This window comes from Copadichromis virginalis, linkage group LG3 (genome assembly GCF_057382275.1).
Source record: "Copadichromis virginalis isolate Kocher_CV1m ecotype Utaka linkage group LG3, C_Virginalis_male_GT1.1, whole genome shotgun sequence".
Taxonomy (NCBI): domain Eukaryota; kingdom Metazoa; phylum Chordata; class Actinopteri; order Cichliformes; family Cichlidae; genus Copadichromis; species Copadichromis virginalis.
Window position 1 is genome coordinate 64,669,838 of NC_140620.1, and position 15,087 is coordinate 64,684,924.

The 15,087-nt window shown below is 39.2% G+C and overlaps 1 long non-coding RNA gene across 1 annotated transcript; it reads left to right on the forward strand.

Annotated features, from left to right (window-relative positions):
* Positions 1 to 5,531: 5,531 nt before the first annotated feature.
* LOC146716624 (uncharacterized) lies at positions 5,532 to 6,503 on the forward strand. The gene is made up of 2 exons (XR_014919194.1): positions 5,532 to 6,036; positions 6,198 to 6,503. It is a non-coding gene; the product is annotated as an uncharacterized LOC146716624 (long non-coding RNA).
* The last annotated feature ends 8,584 nt before the right edge of the window (positions 6,504 to 15,087 follow it).

A 15,087-nucleotide genomic window follows, 5' to 3' on the forward strand; every position in this document is an offset into this window, starting at 1 on the left:
GGTAACACAGGGGCAGGTCCAGGGAAATCTATTCACAGAGATGCAAAAGGTTACTGTAAGAAGATCGCTAGGGAAACACGAGAACGAACTGAGCTGGGGTTAACACTGACGAGAGTCGGCAACGGTCCAGCGACGAGAAATACAGGGCTGCCATCTTATAAGGGGACTGGAACACTGTTGGGTGATGAGCCACAGGTGTCACCAGGTGCGTGGGCCAAGGGCAGGAGCCCACAGATGAGCTCCGCCCAGGCAGTGAGAGAAGGAGGGAGGGAGAGAGCGGGGACAAAATCAAAACAAAAAAACACATGTAGCCACACTGAGGCGACCGGGTAGACACAGGGACCCTGACACCCTCGCCTTTTTCACAAATGTCATGTATGAAAATCTATAATAACTCCAGTTATACGGATATCAATATCCTCATAAGTGAGGATATTGATAAACTGATTTGAACTTTTACTGATTTCTGTTTAGATATAAATTGATTCAAAGTGGTCAGATATGCAGATTCTGACCTTTCCTCTGGCAAATATATAAACTCACTGAAAACAGTTTGACTTTTCAGAGAGTTTCCTATCTATCTGTATTTTTACTTTAATAGTTAAGCACGATTAACATTTAGGAAAATGGAAAAATAAACAAGTTAATAAATGAAATGAAATAATACTGATTTATATATTCACTCTGTTTACTTTTTCGATATAGAAATACAATGAAGACTTCCATGTTCCTGCTGGTGGCGCTCTCTGGCACTGTGCTCTGCATGACTAACGGACGTGTTCAGAAAACCAGCAGATCATCAACATGATCCCACAAGGGGGATGTGATGATCTGATAGCAAACAGAGATAATAATGGTAACTGTAAGCGCAAGAATACCTTTATCATTGGTGACTTTAATCAAGTTAGAACAATTTGTGATCCAAGCAATCGTATCAATGCAAATAGAAATCTTTATAAAAGCCCCACAGACGTGCACATTCTGTATTGTAAACTGCTGGGACAAACAACGATACCCATTGTACATCCAGATACAGATGAAAAGGCGTATTGTAATTGCATGTGATAAAATCAATACTTTCCTTCAGCCTGTGCACTTTGAATGTTGCTCTTGAGTTGAGAGATGCTGTGAGCTTGCTGCCATCTTTAAACATCACTTCATGATGCTGGTTTAGATGCTTTATAAGACTTTGTTACGTTTCTTAAACAGTGATGAAAATAATAAAGAGGAAATATGAGAGAAGTGATTTTCAGTGAATGTTGAAAAAAATCCCACAATAACAAAAATGATGGCAACATTGCTACACTTTGCTTTCTTAGCTTGCATATTGTACATTTTCACAGTTGTTTCTGATTGGCTCCATCTTCTCTCGTTGTCACAGCTGTTGCTCAACTTTCAGCACTCATTCAATTAAAAAAACAACAAACAAAAAAACCAAGCTGCTGCTGGTAAGGTTGGCATTCTTGCAAGACTCAGTAACACAAAACAAATAAAAAAATGCACATCCCATGTTTATCCCATGTGATTCCAGGCTGAGTTTATGCATTTATGCTTATTTGTTTATAAAATATTATAAGCTGGTCTGAGGTCATTTGTTACTAAAGAAAAACAAACAAACACTGTGTCATTATTTAATCCACTAAAACTAAGACACAATGCAGAAGCAGTGTGTGAAAACTAAGTGCACCTTCACTGGTGTAGCATCTGCCTTAGAAACAATGAAGTCAAATGAAACTGTTGAATCATCTCTATGTGCTAAAGGCTCGTTTTAATGCAGCATTAATCACGTTGCTTTAACAGTGCTGCATTTTAATAATGTTTATCACGTTCTTTGTAGATTTTAATTATCACCATCGTCGCTGTGAGAACATGTCTGGTTGGAGCAGGCGGCACTCAGGGATCATGTTGTGTGGAAGAAGAGTCATGTGATTGTTTTTTTTAAAGATTTTTTTCTATGAGTGCACAGAGTGTGAAACAGAAAGATAGGATCGACAGAGAAAGCTGATCATGTCTGTTGTGACACCTGCAATCTCTGACTAGAGTTTTAGGTTCTGTCAGGCAGCTAACACAAAGAAAGCCTGGCTTCATTGTACAAATACAACTTACATATACAACACATGACATATTACACAGAGTCATTATTTATTCAACAAAAACTAAGCCAGATGCAGTTTTTGGATTTTATTTCAAAATGTTCTTATTCTGATTGTTTACTTAATATATTTAGACACATTTGGTTTATTTCTATAAAAATGATATTTTACACAAAACTTCAAACAGCTGCCTGCAAACATGGCTCTTTATTGTAAAGCCAGGTATGAACAACAACCTGCAGCTGCATGCTGTTGTGCTCATTGGTGTCACATTAGGTTCTGAACCACAAACAGAGAAGTTTCTTAGAACTGCTGGGCTAGTGATGTAGGTGTTGATGCAAATGATGGCTTAGGGTGGTGCTACGACAGTGTATAAAAACTGAAGCTCCCAGAGCCAAGTGTTATTTGTTCTTCCGTAACTGAGGTGAACTATAACCTGCTCAGGTAGAATTTAATAACAGCGTGTCTGAACTGCTCGTCTCCAGGCTTCACGTCTCATTCTGTAAGAACTTGTTGTTTGTTTATGAACTTTTTAGAAACAACAGACTTTTGTATACTTCCAAGAAAGAGGGAGAACTTACTCTTCTGCCACACTCACGTTCATCTTTATCTGTCATCAGTTCAGATAAAAGCATCACTGATTATTCTGAACACTGTTTTAAAGCTTCTGCGTCACTCTGATTTCTTCTTAAAGTTGGCAGACAGGATTGTGAAGAAGGACATAGTGGATCCCCCCTTTTAATGAGCATATTATCTGTGAACACTGAATACAAACAACCTAAATGCTCATTAAAGAAGCAGGTTGGCTCATAAAGTGCTCTGTACTTGTTTTATGCAAGTGCTGTTTCTGGAAACAACCACCATCTGTAACCAACACAGGACTTATTGAGCTGTCAGGTGTGCAGACAACATGGCACATTTTGGGAACACCTATAGTTGATGTCTTAATTATGAAAATAGCTACTCTGTAGTTGATGCTTCCTGTTCTGCCAGAGCAGGTGCAGCCTTTGTGGAAGTGGGTTCCACTGGACCAGCGTCTGTGAACGATCCATTGTTTTTTTGACCTTACATCTGTGTGTAAGGACCAACCACAACCATCTAAAATCTTTGCATGTTATTTTATCTTCTGTGTAAGAAGTACACAGCATACCCTGATGATCAGCTTCAAGGGTTCTCAGTGTAGGATGCATACAGTATGTCATGCTGAAATATAGAGCACTTACAATAGAACCCACTAGAAACCAATTATTTTAGCCTGGTTCCTTAAATCTATGGCATTTTTCCCATGCTGACTGATATGCTGCTCAGTGTCTTTTGCTGTCTGTCATGATCCTGGGCCATGTTGGCCCAGCATTCTTAGTTTTCATATGTTTTGTGTGTTGTTCTTTATTTATGCCATGGTTTCTGTTAAGATGTTCCTTATTTGATTACCTCCTGTGTGCCCCTCTGTTTATCTGTGAGCCCTCGTTTCCCCTCCTTGAGTTTTATTCCATGTTTTCCCAGCCCGTTATGTCCGTGCTCTCCCCGTGCTGTCTCTCCTCCTCTCTGAACCTCCGTGTACTTCCTGTTTTACTTTGACAGTCTCCCGTCAGTGTTGCGTTCACTCCTGCCGTGTCTTGTTATGATTATCAGTGTCACCTGTGTTCCCCGTGTGCTCCCACTTCCCTCGTTAACCCTCTGTGTATTTATGTCTGCGTCTCCCTCAGTTCTGTGTCGCGTTCTCCCTCATTCATGGCCGTGTGTTTCTCTGTGTATTACGTTATAGTTTCCTTGTTTAGGTTGTATGGTTTCTCTCTCCAGCAATAAAGCTGTGTTTTGAGTTCATTCCTGCCTCCGTGAGCTTGCGTTTGGGTCCTCATCCTGCCTGCACACAGCCGCAACCATGACAGTCTGCTTTTAAATCAGATGTCACTCTGAACATAAACACAAGCCACAGCAGCCCAGCTGTCTTAGCTGAGTACAAGGATACATTTACTCTCTTTGTGTAAAATATTGTGATGATTTTACATTATATTAGGCAGGCAGCTGCCCAAATTAAACCGTGACTATTAGCAGTTTGGTTATTTTGAACGCCTCGGCTGGAAAAAATTCAAAATGGTTTGTAAGGTTGGCCACAGCTTTGTATGTAAAGGGGAGTTAGAAGATTGCTTCATATTTTAAGATTGATTAAGATTAATTAATATTTTTAATTGTTTTATTTTACATCTCACCTTTTACACTGCATTGAGTTGCTGCCATGTGATTGGCTGAGTGTACATCGTTCTTTGTTTCAAAATGGACTTAATGCTTGGTTGAACAGTTGTGATGTTTATCTCCTTTAGATGTATTTTTTATTGTCATGATGAAAAATGGTTTGTTGGTTCATACCTATGAAGTTACAGTGTTTCTGAAAAGCCTAAAAAGATGAATTGTTACCATAGTAAACTTCAAAACAGACTTTATTATATGATATAGTTATAAAATTGGATAAAAACTGACTTCAGCATAATATAAAATAATGTGTTGTCACTATGTATGCATTGGTCAACTTTCAGATCTATGAAGTTCAGCTCCCCCAGCTGTGTCTCCCTTCTGTGGCCCATTCCCTCATTACTACCCTGTGTATTTAAGCCCTGTGTTTTCCCACGCTTGGTGTCGCGTCGTACCCTCAGACCCTGCCTGTGTGTTCCTGCTTGGTTTCATGGTTTGGTTTCTGTTTTTGTTTCATGCCAGCAATAAAAGCTGTGGTTTTAGTTACATTTCGTCTCGGAGTCCTGCATTTGGATCCACATTTCCACCTGCCCGCACTCAGAGCCCTGACATCAGCATAATATAAAATAATGTGTTTTCCCGATACCTGATTTTTAGCACTATGTATGCATTGGTCAACTTTCAGATCTATGAAGTTCAGCTCAGTTATCTATGTTTTCATTTTTAGTTTCCATTTGCATTTAGATGCACGGCCGATTCTCTGATGTGTGATCTGTTTCTACCTGTGCTGATGCTAGCAGGACTAAAGCTGATCAAGCAGCAGTAAATATGTGAAGCAAGGCTGAAGGATACACTCATAAAATGAACAGAATCATAAGAATATAACAGCACGAGCACTGCAAATGCAACTAAACCATGTTGACATCAAATGGTATGTTATTTGAAATCTATATGAAATAATGACACATCTATGTTTTCCAATTTATTTTATTTATTAATTTTATTTTTTCCACAGTTGTGTAAATCAGTCTGTCTGTGGACTGCCAGCCAACACATCCACAACACCAACAACAGCACAAAGCCTTTTAAGTTGGCGAGGCGTGATAGCAAATGCAGCGCAGGTACATCCATCTGACCTGCAGCAGCATCGCAGACCACGCCCCCCCTCCACACCACTCTTTCCTCACAGTTGCTCGCCATCGTTGCGCTCAGAGGGTAGAAGGTCCCGATCGAAGTGCACAGGTAACTTCCCTTCACATTTCACGACAATGATCCTGTTGGTGAGAAGCCTGCCTTCATACTGGCAGCTGGGTTTCCTGGCTCCCTGATGCTTTAGCTTACATTTAATTATGCGAAACGTTGCGGTACTATACGTCATGCCGCTATTTTCATCGTACCTCCCATCACCTCTACAAATGGATTTGACCTTTGCTGGAATGCTGAGGATGAATGTGTTGGTTTCCTTACAACTGTTGTCAAGTTTGTAGATATTCCTATTTGATATTTCTGTGTTACACAGCTTTTCAGTCATCTTAGCATCTACATGCTGTCTTCTAAACTTTTCATAAGGTGTTTCTTCAGGTCGGTGCTCGCTTGGTTGAAAATTGTTCACTTTGGAAAATCCGGAAGCAAAGAGCAGCACGAGCATCATGCAGACAAACAGTGTCTTCATCGTCTCCTGGAGAAGAAAACACATGGACGTTTTTCCACATTAAGAATTTGGCAGATACATCCTTTTGGATCCTGAAGCTCAGTAAGTCGTCTTTGTGAGCTGCAAACACACACGACAAGAGGACTGATAGACCTTTTTCTTTAAATGAAAGAAGTCGTTTTATTTATAGTTTTCTTTTTTATTTATTTCTAATCATATATATTACTTTGTTCTCAGTTTATTTTTTATTTTTCAACTGTTAGGACGATTTCTAAATATCCTGAACAAGCCTGATCTGGACGGCTCCTGGAAGCAGATTCAGGCGTGATGATGTCATTTTCAACTGGAAAAAGAAGCTTTGAAAAGCTGAAGTAGTTTAAATGTTTAGATATTTAACCTTGTTGTATTACTTTATATTTTATATTCATCGTATTAAGACATCAAGATATTTGTTTTTGCCTTAAAATTTTGTGTTTTCATTTATACTTTTTGTTATTCTTTTTTTAATTTTGTCATTTTGCCTTTTTTACTTGATGTGATTTGGATAAATATATATTTATATCTACAGATATATTGAGAGAGTTTTTCTCTGGGTTTCACAAGCCCATTTTATAGATAAAAGTCCAGGTCATAATAGATCCGGTTCATTAAGAACAAAGTTTAAATCCGATTTAATATAAATGCCTTTCTGCACTCAGTTATTCTTTCCTGTCACATGTTTCAGTGTGCTCTGTAGTAACAATGACACACTGCAAAATAAAAATAATAAGACACTCACCTTTTTTTCCTTTACTAATGATGATGATTAACCTGCAGTGGTTCAGGTATAAGTTGGTTGTCTGGAACAGCAGGTGATGAAGATGTGGTGAAGGGTCTGTGGTTCATGTATATAGTGGGTTCATTACATAACTGGATAGGCAACATCTGACAGTCAGTTTAAATAAGATCTTGTTGTATTTGAACACAAATCAGCAAAAACAGGTCTCTCACCGTGCAAATATACAGCTTACGTAAGTTTAGTGTGCTCACCGAATGCAGTGTTTAGTGTAGCAGCAGAATTATGACAGTTTATGGAGATGTTCAACGTGAGCCTGCTGCCCAGCTTTAAAAGGAAAATCATTTTAAATGATACATAATAAGTTCTTACCAAAAGAGGAATGCAGACGGAGATGAGCAGAGATCTCTTCTGCAGTTCAGATGCTGCTGTGAGTTCTAGTTCACTTCTGTCACAGAGGAACAAAGTGTGTTTGGATCTGGACACTTTGATTTTTATACTTCTGATCAGCACCACCTCAAATAATCCTTTGCATCCACACCTACATCACTGGCCCACCACTTCTAGGAAACTTTAACACTTCCCTGCTTGTGACTCAGAAAGATAATGCAAATATGATGACCACTGACCACAAGAACCTGCATGTAGATGCAGCCTGTTTTTCCACATCTGGCTTTAGAAAAAAAATTAATGCACAAACAAATAGATTTAAAATAAAAAGATGTGTTGGTATATTTTGACCTTTCAAATAAACTATTAACACTTCTTTTTCCCCTTTTTAAGTATAATTTTTGGCAAATAAAGTGAATGTTTTGACCATTTGCAGTTAAAATGTTGAACAATCTTTTTATTTTTGTTTTACTACCAGTTGGTTGTAATAATTTCATATGAGGATTTACATGGATGTATAACAAAACAAAGGATAAAAGTATATATAAAAGTATATTTAATGAAGCTGATCGAACAACAGTGCAATATGGCATGATGACAGTGTTTACAATTTTGGCAGGAGAACAAAAGATAAATATTATAAAATACAAGACATGAAAATCTCAGAGGTCAGGGGTCGGGGGCCCAGGAAGTCTGACCCGCAGATTCCAGGTCTGACTTCGAGTACATAAAATATCATCTTTCTTGTGGGGAAGGAGCCTGAGTTAGAGCAGGAAGTTACACCATATTGATATTGTTGGGGTAGCCTCAATGCCAGTGTTGGACTCTCCAGTTTCCTTGAAGGAGGTTTGACTTTGTGCCATCGTTGGCTGGACTCTGTGCTCATTGATATCCCCGTATCAGTGAGTTAAGACACCATGCATTTATTTTCTGTGTGGCACACAACAAGAAAACAAGCCAAGAGAGAACACATCAGCCTCCAATGACAGTTTATTAAAAGGTTTATTGGAGGTTATTTGTTGTGTTATTGAACCTGTGTGCTAATGAAAGAGTGTCCTTAATAAACGTACTCCATAAGGAAGTGTGTTCACAAGTGCACAGAACACATTAGGGCACAGGTCAGTGATCGGTTTTACAATTGTATTGTCAGATCGATGGACACTTTCGGATACTTGGATATTCAGGTGATTAGAGGAGCAGAGATGATCAGCTGATCAGGATTTGGTGGTGTGTTGGATCAGGTGGTGGAGAGATACAGGACAGGCCTGACATACACAAACGTATAGTGAAGGTGCAGAGGCTCAGATCTGTGACATCGTCCCAGCTCAGTGTCCATATTTAGATGTAACAGTGCTATAGACTTTACCTGACAACTTGTATGAGTAATGTTTTCATCTCAGGCATGTCAATTTCATTTGTGAATATATTTTTAATACTTGTACAACAGATTTTTTTGAGTGTTAAATAGAAATTATATGCTGAAACTGAAGTGATGGGTCGCACTCTTTAGTTCACCCCTGCTCTCGAAACAATGTAGGTGGTCCAGTTAACATATTTACATTTTTTCATTTGCTGTTTCACTTGCAAAATATTTCCAGTGTGACATTTGATCAGGTCTTGTAAACCTTGTCGTTAACCAAGCAGTCACTCCCAGGCTGCTGTGCTGATCACCGGATCTTAACTTCATTGTCACAGTGCACTCAGAACAAAACAGCCATGCAGAGATATGAGTCACAGTGACATTAAAACTGATGAAGACCGTCGTCGTTAGAACCAGCAAACTGAACGAACTAAAAAAGATCATCTAAATTCAACTGGTCTAAAATATCAGGATCTCAGTGTTAAGTCCATATTTTTGAAGTAGAAGCTTTTACTGGTTTTACTTAAGAAAAAGAAATAATAAGGAATTGTTTTGGAATTTGTCCAGGTTAACAGATGAAATCATGTTCAGTGCTTTGTCCTGTCAGTAAACACAGATTCTTTATTTGCACTGAATGGGACAGCATATAATTTCACTGCTTTTGGCATAATGACAATAAAAGATAGTTTCAAAGTCTGACCTGCAAAGCCCGTCCACCCAGTGTCCTCCTCAGTCCTGCTGGTTGCATGATTGCTGTAGAAGTGCTAAACTACTGTGACCTGATTAATTGAACTGAGCTCACACTGCAATAACTAATCAGTGAGGTGGTAGTTTAAGTACTTCATTACCAAAATGTATAAATGAAGTACATCAGAAGATGTTGGGGAAGAAGGACTTCACCGGGTGGGCCTGGACCCCCGAGGCCTGTCCCTGTGCCGACCTCGTCTGAGTCTAATAGATTTATAAGATAGAGCTCATCAGAAGACTAAGATATGAATATAAACATGATATTTGTCAGTTTAATTTAATGTTAAGTTGAACTGGAGTTAACCAGAATCCTTTACTCTTCCAACTCCTCTACTTTGTCTAACAGTTAGCTTAGCTTAGCCTAGCCAAGTTTTCTTTGCAAAATTGCTAATTGCATGGTTTCAAATTGCAGTTTTGATTTTAAGTGGACTAATTGTTCAGACCTGCTCTGGGGCCTGTCTGAAGTATTAAATTGACATATATTTGTCTCAACACCTACGCAGGAGAACTTTTTTGTAAGTGTGAAATGGAAAATAGAAGAAGAAGTAGAGATGTGGGTGTTCCTATTTACATGTTTTTATTTTCTGTTTCTTTAGCCAAACATGTTATTTGATCAGAGCACCTGCCTGTACACCTGCTGTTAACCAAGCAGTTATTTTCAAGCTGCTACACTGATCACAAAGTCAGGACATATGAATGACAGGAAGTGTCCAGTGTCACGTAGCGATATTAATGACAACAATGATGGGTCAAAGCAACATATGAACATTTATTACGATATCCTGATAAATGTAATGCAGCGGGATAACTTCTACAGTTATTATGTTAGTGATGATGCCTCTTTGCTTTTCATTTATTCACAGCTTTGTGGCGTACGATGGAGTGTCAGGGCCACATTAAGATGATAACCTGCCACGGCTGCAGTACCCTCTACAACACGGCTTGTGTCGATGATTTAGTGAAGCAAACTGATCAGCTGTCTCATTGTGTCTTTTGTGTGTTTGGTTTTGTGTTTTCAATGAACTGAAAGCCCTCTTTAATGCACGAGGGTGTGACCATCCACATTCTCTCATCTGTCCAGTGTCAGCCATTCATTTTGTGCAAATGGTCAAGTCTTCCAAGTGTGCGTGCTTTTCCTTCTGAGTGCTTTTCCTTCAGCGTCTGTGTTACTCGCGTCCAGCAGATGGCAGTGTTTCACTGTCTGACGGCTGTCTGAAGCTTCAGCTGGATTATCCGCTTGCTATGTTTGCCATGTTACAGTGGGGAGGAAAAACTCCTTTTTAACAGGAATATCTAGACATGAGTGATTACTGCAGTGGGGCACTATCTGTGCTATCTATAAGAAATGTTAGCAACAATAAAACTCTGAGGATCAGGGCTCCATTTCACTCCAGTGTTCAGTGGCATTTTAAAAGAGTGAATACCGACGCTGAATGTCTTTGTAAAGCAAAAGCACTTTGTTAGCCTTTACAGAGCAAAGCTATGGATCAATGTGCAGTGAAGAAAAATCGAGGTGGCCAGTCTGTCCTTTCCTAACCAATCACAGAGCTCCTTACATTGCACCATGTGGCTAATTTGCGTTTTACTGATATTGCTGGGCTGCTGTCAATCATTTTGTCTTTATATTACAACAGAGCATTGACCTTTAACCTGTTTAATTCATACTGAGTATTTAAAAAAATGTATTGTCATAATAAATTGTGCCTCACTGAAACACCATTTTGCATTAGCCTCTATCACCTGACTTGTCACTGATGATATCACTGCATGAGCAGGCGAGCGGTAGCGGCGGGGGGGTGTAGGTGAAGCTCGTGAAGAACAAAATTCTGTACGAGCGGATGCAGTGAGTCCAATAACCAGGGGTAACTGGAAATAAGGTGTTGTAGGTTGGCTTCCACAGTGTAAAGAGACACTTCTCCCTCATGCTCTAACAGCTGGTAAATCAATTTAGAAGCAGAGTCGATAACGGCCTCCTGAAGCTCCCTAGGTGGGGTGACTGCCGCTGGATCCATATCTGGCTGGTCCGTACTGTCACGGCGGGTGAGGAGAGCCGTGTGAAAATAATAAATGAGGATCCAATCGCAGGCAGTAGTGGAGAAGTGAAGGTGGTTTATTGAACACAAAAATAAATATGGACAAACAGCAAATGGAGCACGAACTAAACTAGAAACAACTAAACTACAGAGCACAAACCTGGACAAGAACGAGCAGAGGAGATGGACAGCAGGGAGAACACACGGGTGAGACATGGTGGACACACAGACAGACCAGCAACTACAATGACAGAGGACACGACTTAAATACACAGAGAAACACAGGGGAATTACACACAGGTGGTGGACACAGCTGGGAATAATCACCAAGACGAGACAGAGGTCAAACTGAACACACTCACATGAGACGCAGACCTTCACAATAAAACAGGAACAAGAAACCATCACACTAAGACGCAGACTCGACATAGAGAGAGAGACAGAAAATGACACATGGAACTAAACTAAACCTGCAAAAACATGACAACTCAAAATACTGGGTCAAACTGACCCAGAACCGTGACAGACTTTCTATAATGTTTTGCTTGAGCATGTCCTGCTTTTCTGTAATGTTATTTCTACAGCCTCTTATTTCTAACCTCTTGTGTACCTCTTTTCAACCACTGGGAGGCGCTACAGCTTCATTCCTTTCACACTAAGGCAGCGGTAGGGAACTCCAGGCCTCGAGGGCCGGTGTCCCTGCAGGTTTTAGACGTGCCCTACCCCTGCACTAAGGCCTTTGAAATCTTCATTAACACTGAGCTTGAAATTTCTATCAGTCGAATGCAAAGGAGTCCTGTGGTTGTAGGACAGAGGTAGGGAACGTTAATCTGCCATCATTTAGATTATATGACAACAACCTTCAAATCTGAAGTCTCAGAAATCTGCTTCATGTACAAGTTCCTCCAATAATCAGGGCTAATATCACCAAATTGTACATAAACAGACTTTTACATGTTAAATATTTCTCAAATATGGGGAAAAAAACAATATAAAATACTATATTATTAACAAAATATCTTAAGATACAGCTACAAATTGCTTGAAACATTTGCAATGAAATATATAAAACAGCTTTATTGTCAGTGAGGACAAAGTTATAGTGATGCTGTGCTGGAGTGTTCAAAAGAAGACAGAGACATGAAGTATAAATATTGTATAATATTAAATATAAGAAAGAACAAAGTTATAAAAACATTAATAATTGAAATCTGCAACAATATTTACATAAAGTGTAAAATACAGAGTTAACTGTTTAATAGGTAAAGTTTAGGTCTTGCAGTCGAACAATGATCCCAAACACAGCAGCAAATCTACAGCAGAATAGCTGAAAAGCAAAGTCCAGACCTCAACCTGGGACATTCAGAGAGCTGTGCTTAAATAAATGCCCACAAAGCTCAAAGAACTGAAGCAACGTTGTAATGAAGAGTGGGCCAACATTCCTCCACAACAATATGAGAGACTGATAAAGTCAAGCAGAAAACAATTACCTCACATTTGTGCTGCTAGAAGTGTTTCTAGTTATTCACAGGACTGTAGTTTGAATTTAAAGAAATGTGAAAGTGCACTGAAATTAACATAAAGTTATTGCAATTTTAAAAAAAAATCAAGAAATCTAAGAGGAAGAAACAATGTAAACCACACAATTGTTTTCCTTATATTCTCCACACGGCAATGCACATAACAGACATAAAATATTTGCATTTATCAATAGAAAATATACAATTTTTCCATAGTCATAGCCAGGCCCGATTACTGCCAAACCTGTGCTGAATCAATCACTTAAACAGGACCTGTCTGACAAAGTAGAGTAGACCAAAAGATCCTCAAAAACTACACATCATGGCGCAATCCAAGGAAATTCAGAAGCAAATAAGAAACAAAGTAATTGAGATCTCTCAGTCTGGAGATGCAACGTCAAGATGAACAGAATCCAGTTTCTGGGATCCTGAAGGAGAATGTCTGGCCATCTGTTCACGACCACAAGCTGAAGTGCACTTGATCCAAAGCACACCAACAAGTCCACCTCTAAGCAGCTTAAGTAAAACAAAAGAAAGACTTTGGAATGGCTTAGCCAAAGTTCATACGTGAATCTGATTGAGGTGCTGTGACCTTGGAAAGGTGGTTCATACTCAAAAACCCTCCAGTGTGGCTGAATTACAACAATTTTGCAAAGATGAGTGGGCAGAAATTCTTCCAGCACCTCGTAAAGGACTCATTGCCAGTTATCCCAAACGCTTTATTGCAGATGTTTCTACTCAGGGTGGCCCAACCAGTTATTAGGTTTAGGGGGCAATCACTTTTTCCACACAGGGCCATAATAATGGCCGCCTTAATAATAAATGCCTTGATTTAGGAACTACTTTTAATGTTTACTTGTGCTATTTTGCAAAAAATAAAATCTCTGCAAAAACATCAAAACTGCTGACCATCTGACCTCAATATGAAATTATTAATCTTTTGACCAAAAACATTTAGATTTGTAAAAATAAAGAAACCATAGAGGAACAAACAATGTTGTTTGCTACGTTCTAACATGGCAATCTAAATAACAGTAATGCAAACATATATATTTATCAGTAAAAACAGATCGCCTTTTCACTGTTACAAAAGTCAAGTACATCAATGTTTGTTCAGCTTTCATAAATGTAAGTTTATAAGTACATAGTACATTTTTTGGTCCAACTTCTTTTAATACATGCAACACATTTCAGAACATTTGGGACAGAGACAACAAAAGACTGGAAATACTTCGTAAAAATCTGGTGAAACACTTTAAAGCCAGTGGGATTAAATGGGAGACATAAAATTTAATACTAGACAAAGACCGATTGAATCATGAAGCAAAGAATTAATAACTAAATCACAAGTAGAAAATGTTATGCAGATATTATTGGATAGATTTTGGTGTAGAAAAAAATGACAAGAAATGAAAAATGAAAGTTATCTGGTCTTTTTCTTTAAAGAGTAGCCTACTGCAGAGCAGCAACACTGACAAAGACCATCATCACCAATACTGCAGCTAATACAATGATCCAGGAGGAAACTTGAAAAAGCAGGAAAAATGTGACACTGATCAAAATGAATACATCAATTATTGATCAAAGAGAAAATGCATACTACCACAATGCATTGTTATTGCATCTCAGTTTCTCACCATCACTGATAATCTGACGTCTGCTGGACCTCAGGAATCGTCTCCATCACCTCTCTGTGAGGAGCAGAGAGCACTCGTGCTGCACATCCCACCTGTGTGCTGTGTTTACGTGAACCTGAGAGCACAGCTGTAGTGGTGACAGTGAATGTAGCGTTGGTGTTGGACACACTGACAGTGTTGTACTGTGAGAAGCTGAGGTCTTGTTGTGAGAGTGTTACAGTGGGAGCAGGTCGACCAGTGGCTGAACAGGAAACAACCCACTCTTCAGCAGAGTTTGACTCTCTGACATCAACAACAGGTTCATGCAGCTCTGTGAAGGATCAGGAGATATTGCAAGGAATATGTTGTTGAAAGGAAATCAGTTTCTAGCACATTTAAACACATTAATGCAAAAGTTCTTACCATAGACTTGGAAGCAGGTTCTACCAGTGAAGGAGCCTTCAGGATAAGTGTTAAACAGACAGTGATAGCATCCTTCATCCTGCTCCGTCACATTCCTGATGACTATGGAGCAGTTCTGTAGTCCAGTGTATTTAAACTTGACTTTATCGTTAAAGCCATCATTCACTCTCTGACCATAGTACTTGCTGTAGGTGGCAACATTTGTCTCCACATCACGTGAGATTTTCTGCCATGTGACCTGAAGGACGTCTTTAGTGTCCAAGAGCTGACAGCTGAATTCAGCATCTTC